Source organism: Chrysochloris asiatica, unplaced genomic scaffold (assembly GCF_000296735.1).
Source record: "Chrysochloris asiatica unplaced genomic scaffold, ChrAsi1.0 scaffold00022, whole genome shotgun sequence".
In the NCBI taxonomy this organism is placed as follows: Eukaryota; Metazoa; Chordata; class Mammalia; order Afrosoricida; family Chrysochloridae; genus Chrysochloris; species Chrysochloris asiatica.
In genome coordinates, this window is record NW_006408540.1 from 2743440 (window position 1) to 2749439 (window position 6000).

At 37.9% G+C, this 6000-nt stretch overlaps 1 protein-coding gene across 3 annotated transcripts in view; it reads left to right on the forward strand.

Annotated features, from left to right (window-relative positions):
* The window catches only part of DIAPH3 (diaphanous-related formin 3), a 727649-nt gene that overhangs the window by 343035 nt on the left and 378614 nt on the right, over positions 1 to 6000 (forward strand). The gene's annotated exons all lie outside the window — the stretch shown is intronic.

Below are 6000 nucleotides of genomic sequence, written 5' to 3' on the forward strand. Positions count from 1 at the left end.
AAATAATATGATTTGTTGTATGCAATGTTTTCTGATGGTGCAAGAGAAGGAATATATATGGAGAATCTAGAGGGATGAAAAGTTAACATGGTTTTAAACTCTGTCTCAATTATTGCATGTCTCATGGGATCCTGGTGTGGTGCTGTGGGTTAATGAGCTGGACTGCAAGGTTAGTTTGAATTGCAAGGTTGGCTGTTCAAGTTCAGCAGCTACTCCTCAGAAACCCTATATAGGGTTGCTATAACCTGGAATGGACTCAACAGCACTTAAAAGCAACAACAGGCAAGATTTTATCAAATGTTGAAACAAATCAGTTCCTTGGAAAGATGATAAATGCCCATGCTATTTATTAAACTGATACAATGTGTGCAGAAGGTAGAATTGACATTCTGTTTGTGAAAGTGTTAGAATCTCCTGCCTTTCATACTGTTATGACAGAAGGCTATCTCATTTGTACAACGCAAGCCTGTAAAGACCCTCATGGATTGTGTGAAGGTGTTAATTCTACCAGCCAATATTCAGCTCTGTGTTTTAGGGCACAAGTTGATTGCACATCCCTGTTATTTGTGTTCATGGGACTTACTTGGATCAATGAAAATGTAAGTGGAGACACCTTCACATTTAGGTGGAAACATTTCATTTCTGGTGTGAGAAGCCTCAGTGTTCTTTCTCCAGCTGCCCAGTCTAGCAATCAGTGTAGTGACCTCCATCATGTTGGGAAGATGAATAGGGACAGCATGAATTGGAAATAAATGTTTGTTGTGCTTAGACCCCCCCAAGCTTTGGGGTGGTGCTATGTGTGGTGCTATGTGGTACAAATGTCTTAGGGAATTTTGTCTCTAAAGGGACATTGTCTTGGTTCAAAGTGCTGAAGTAGTAAATTAGACAATGTCACAAAGTTCTGTACACAGATATCTAAATGAGAGGATTTTTGTCTTTCATAAATGTTCATGACCTGCAATAAAAGTTGTTATTCTTTAAATTGCCTTGTTATGGTTCCTTAAGAAATGTCATTCTAAGTAGAATTTTTCCAGATGATCCAGCCATGATAAATTAGCTTTAACATACATCTCAAGGTTGAATATTTGATTTTTAAAATGGAGTTATTTAGAATTATTTGTACATTACAAACATGTACTACATAGGATGTTAATTCTAATTACATTAGCTAACAGTTACTGATTGTGTTTGTGTGCACTTTTGCACTTGTTCCTTTAATTTAATCCTTACTGCAACTACCTGGTGTAGTTCTGTAGGATAAGCACTGAACTGCTAATCCTGAGATCTGTGGTTCAAATCCACCAGCCATTCCTTGGGAACCCTTTAACAAGGTCGCTATGGGTTGGACGTCATTTAACAACAACCACCACCACAGAAATCAAATTGACTACATCTGTGGAAAGGGACAATGGAAAAGCTCCATATCATCAGTCAAAACAAGGGCAGGGGCAGATTGTGAAACACACCATCAATTGTTCACATGCAAATTCAGACTGAAGCTGAAGAAAATGAAAACATGTCCATGAGAGCCAAAATATGACCTTGAATATATCCCACCAGAATTCAGATATCATCTGAAGAACAGATTTGATACATTAAACACTAAAGACCAAAGACCAAAAGAGTTCTGGGATGACATCAAGAACATCATACAATAAGAAAGCAAAAAGTCATTAAGAAGACAAGAATCAAGATATCATTAAGAAGGTCAGGAATCAAGATATCACTTTGAGGACTAAGGGCTGCTTGACCCAAGCTGTAATGTTCTCAGAAGACTTATTTTATATGCGGAGCCCTGCTATGGCGCTGTGGGTTAATGCGCCAGACTGCAAAGCTGTTTGAACTACAAAGTTGGTGGTTCAAGCTCACCAGCTGCTCCTCGGAAACCCTATACAGGGTTGCTGTGGGTTGGAACTGACTTGACAGCACTTAACAACAATAACAACATATTGTATGCAAGGAGCTGTGATAGCTTAGTGGTTACGAATCGAGCTGCAAACCGTAAGGTCAGCAGTTTGAAACTACCAGCTGTTTTGAGGGAGAAAGATGAGGCTTTCTGCTCCTGAAAAGATTTACAGCCTCGGAAACCCTGTACAGGGTCGCTATGAGTCCGACTCCACGGCACATAACAACAACAACAACAGCATATTATATGCATGTGAAAGCTGCAAAGAAAGACCAAAGAGGAGTCATTGCATTCAAATTACAGTGTTGATAAAGAATATTGAATGTACCATGGACTGCCAGAAAACCCAACAAAGCTGTATTGGAGGATGTACAGCCATAAAGCTCCTTAGAAGAGAGAATGACAAGACTTTGTCTCTCATCATGAGGGACCAGTCCCTGGAGAAGGACATCATGCTTGAGAAAGTAGTGGGTCAGTGAAGAAAGGGAAGGCCCCATTGAGATCGGTCAAACGACATTGGACTTAAACATGGTAACAATTGTGAGGATGTTGCAGTACCCGGCAGTGTTTCATTCTGTTTTGTATGGGGAACCTGTGAGTCAGGAGTGACTCAATGGCACCTAACGGCAACAACAATATTTTCAGATAATAAAAATTACATCATTAGCATAAAAAACTATCTTGCTTGTCTTGATTGTCTTAGCTAGAAGCTATATACCATTTTGATGCAGTTGATAAACATGACTTAAGAGCATAAGATCAAAAGATCCTGAATATATACTGTGTCATATTGAGATGGAACACATTCTAGGATTATTTTTGCCCTCTCTAATTGTAGCAAGGAGTCCTGGTATGATATTGCAGGATAATGCACTGGAGCAGAAGGTTAGTTTGAACTGCAAGGTCAACAGTTCAAATCCACCAACCACCCCTCAGGGTCTCTATAGATCAGAATCTACTCCATGGTACTTAACAAAAACAATATTTAAAGCCAAGTGATGTGATTTAAGCTTTATACTTTGATTCCCAACTGGCTTTTGTCTCTGAAATTCACAGTTCTTTCAGATGCTGAATACTGAGAATTGACTTATGATAGTGACAACTGTTTCATAACTGAAATGAATTGGAGTGAAGCAGTGGTCAGGGTGGAATACTGGTTTTAAAATGAGAGTCACTTCTAGTTTATTGAAGAGAAAAATGATTGTGCTGCACTACATAATTTCTTTTAGATTAACTAACAAATATTCAATAGAATTTGAGAGAAGGGTTTAAATTTCATTCATTTATTTACTTGATAATGTAAAGGTGGGTTAAGTTTTCTGTATTATGACTTCATGGATGTTTTGGCAATGTCTCTAGATGCATGATTACCGATAGAATTCTAGCCATTCTTTGATAATTAAGTTTCAGGAATTTTCCAAGGTTTGTGTTTATAGATTTTGTTAAGTGACTATTACAGTTATATACGAGGAACCTTAGAATTTGAATATGATTGCAATGGATTAAATGTTTATAAGTTCCCTTGTGAAACTGTGAATGACTTCTAACACATCTGCACAGTTTATGTTTCTTAACTGAGCTCAACTCTTTTCATTGTTGTTATTAAGTGCTGTTGAGTTAGTTCTGACTCACAGTGATATTGTATAGGGTTTCCAAGGAGCAATTTGACTGTTGTCAAATCAGTTCTAACTCATACTGACCCTGTTTAGGACTTACCAGTCCAATACTTACCAGTCCAATACTTATCAAACAACTCCACACCAGGTTCTGGTTTTCCATTGAGGTTTATATAAACTATTTTGAGGGATAAGATGTGTGTTAGTAAAAATATTCGTTGTAATGGTCTTTTGGAGGCTTTTAAATTAGGTATCTTGTTATTCTCTCTAACTTTCCAAGTATTTTAAAAACAGCGTCTACACTTGTGTGCCACCATTTATCTGTCAGTTTGTCATACTGTGGTGATTTGTAAGTTGCTATGATTCTGGAAGCTATGACACCGGTAGTTTAAATACCACCAGGGTCACCCATGGTGGACAGGTTTCAGATGAGATTCCTAGACAGAATAGGAAAAAGGAGTGACAAATTACGTCTGAAAGTTTAGTCACTGAAAACATTATGAGTAGCAGAGAAACACTGTCAGATATAGTGCCGGAAAATGAGTCCCCCACGTTGGAAGGCACTCAAAATGTGACTGGGGAACAACCGCATCCTCAAAGTAGAGTTGACAATGAAGACGCAAATGGAGTAGAGCCTGTGGGACCTTCATTTGCTGAAGGGGCACAACTCAAATGAAGAGAAACAGCTGTAAACATCCATTAATAATTAGAACATGGAATGTACGAAGTATGAATCTAGGAACATTAGAAATTGTCAAAATGAAATGGAACGCATAAACATTGATATCTTAGGCATTAGTGAGCTGAAATGGACTGGTACTGGCCATTTTGAATTTGAAAACCACATGGTATACTATGCCTGGAATGACAAATTGAAGAGGAATGGTATTGCATTCATTGTCAAAAAGAACATATCCAGATCATTCATGAAGTACATTGCTGTCTGTTATAGAATACTATTCATACGCCTACAGGGAAGCTCAGTTAATACCATTATTATTCAAATTTACGCACCAACCACTAAAGCCAATCAGGATGAAATAGAAGAATTCTACCAACTTCTTCATCTGAAAGTGATCAAACATGCAATCAAGATATATTGATGTATTGATCATTACCGGTCATTGGAATGCAAAGGTTGGGAGCAAAGAAGAAGCATCAGTAGTTGGAAGATATGGCCTTGGAGATAGAAATGATGCTGGAGATTGCATGATAGAATTCTGAAAAAAATCAATGGTTTGTTCATTTCAAATACCTTCTTTAGACAGCATAATAGATGATTATACACATGGACTGCAACAGATGGAATTCAGAAAAATCAAATTGAGTACATCTGTGGAAAGAGACAATGGAAAAGCTCCACATCATCAGTCAAAAAAAAAAAAAAAAAAAAAGCCGGTGCAGATTGTGGAACAGACCATCAATTGCTCATATGCAAATTCAAACTGAAGCTGAAGAAAATGAAAACAAGTCCACAAGAGCTAAAATATAACATTGAATATATCCCACCTGAATTTAGAGATCATCTGAAGAACAGATCTGATACATTAAACACTAAAGTCAGAAGACCAGAAGAGTTGTGGGATGACATCAAAAACATCATACAGGAAGAAAGCAAAAAGTCAATAAGAAGAAAAGAAAGAAGAAAAAGATCAAATTGGATGTCAGAAGAGACACTGAAACTTGCTCTCCAGCATAGAGATGCTAAAACAAATGGAAGAAAAGAGGAGGTAGAAGAGCTGAACAGAAAATTTCAGAGAACAGTTCGAGAAGATACAGCCAAATGTTACAATAAAATGTGCAAAGATCTAGAGTCAGAAAACCAAAAAGGAAGAACACGTTCCACATTTCTCAAGCTGTTGGAACTGAAGAAAAAATTCAAGTCTAGACTTTCGTTATTGAAGGATTCTCTGGGCTACTTATTGACTGCTGCAGAAAGCATCAAAAGAAGATGGAAGGAATACACAGAGTCACTGTACCAAAAGGAAATGGTTAATGTTCAACCATTTCAAGATGTAGCATATGATCAAGAGCCAATGATACTCAGGGTGGAAGTCCAAGGTGCATTGAAGGAATTGTCAAAGAACAAGGCACCAGGAATTGATGGAAGAAAAATAGAAATCTTTCAAGAAAGTGAGGTGGCACAGGAGGCACTCACTCATCTCTGCCAAGAAACTTGGAAGACAACCATCTGGCCGACTGATTTGAAGAGATCCGTATTGGTGCCCATTCCAAAGAGAGATGACCCAATGGAATGCAGAAATCATTGGACAATGTCTTTGATATCCCATGCAAGTAAAGTTTTACTAAAGGTAATACAGAAATGGCTGCAAGCATACATTGTCAGAGAACTTCCAGAGGTTCAAGCTGGATTCAGAAGACTCCATGGAACGAGAGATATCATTGCTGATGTCCGATGGATCTTGGCTGAAAGCAGAGAATATCAGAAAGATGTTTACCTGTGCTTTATTGACTACG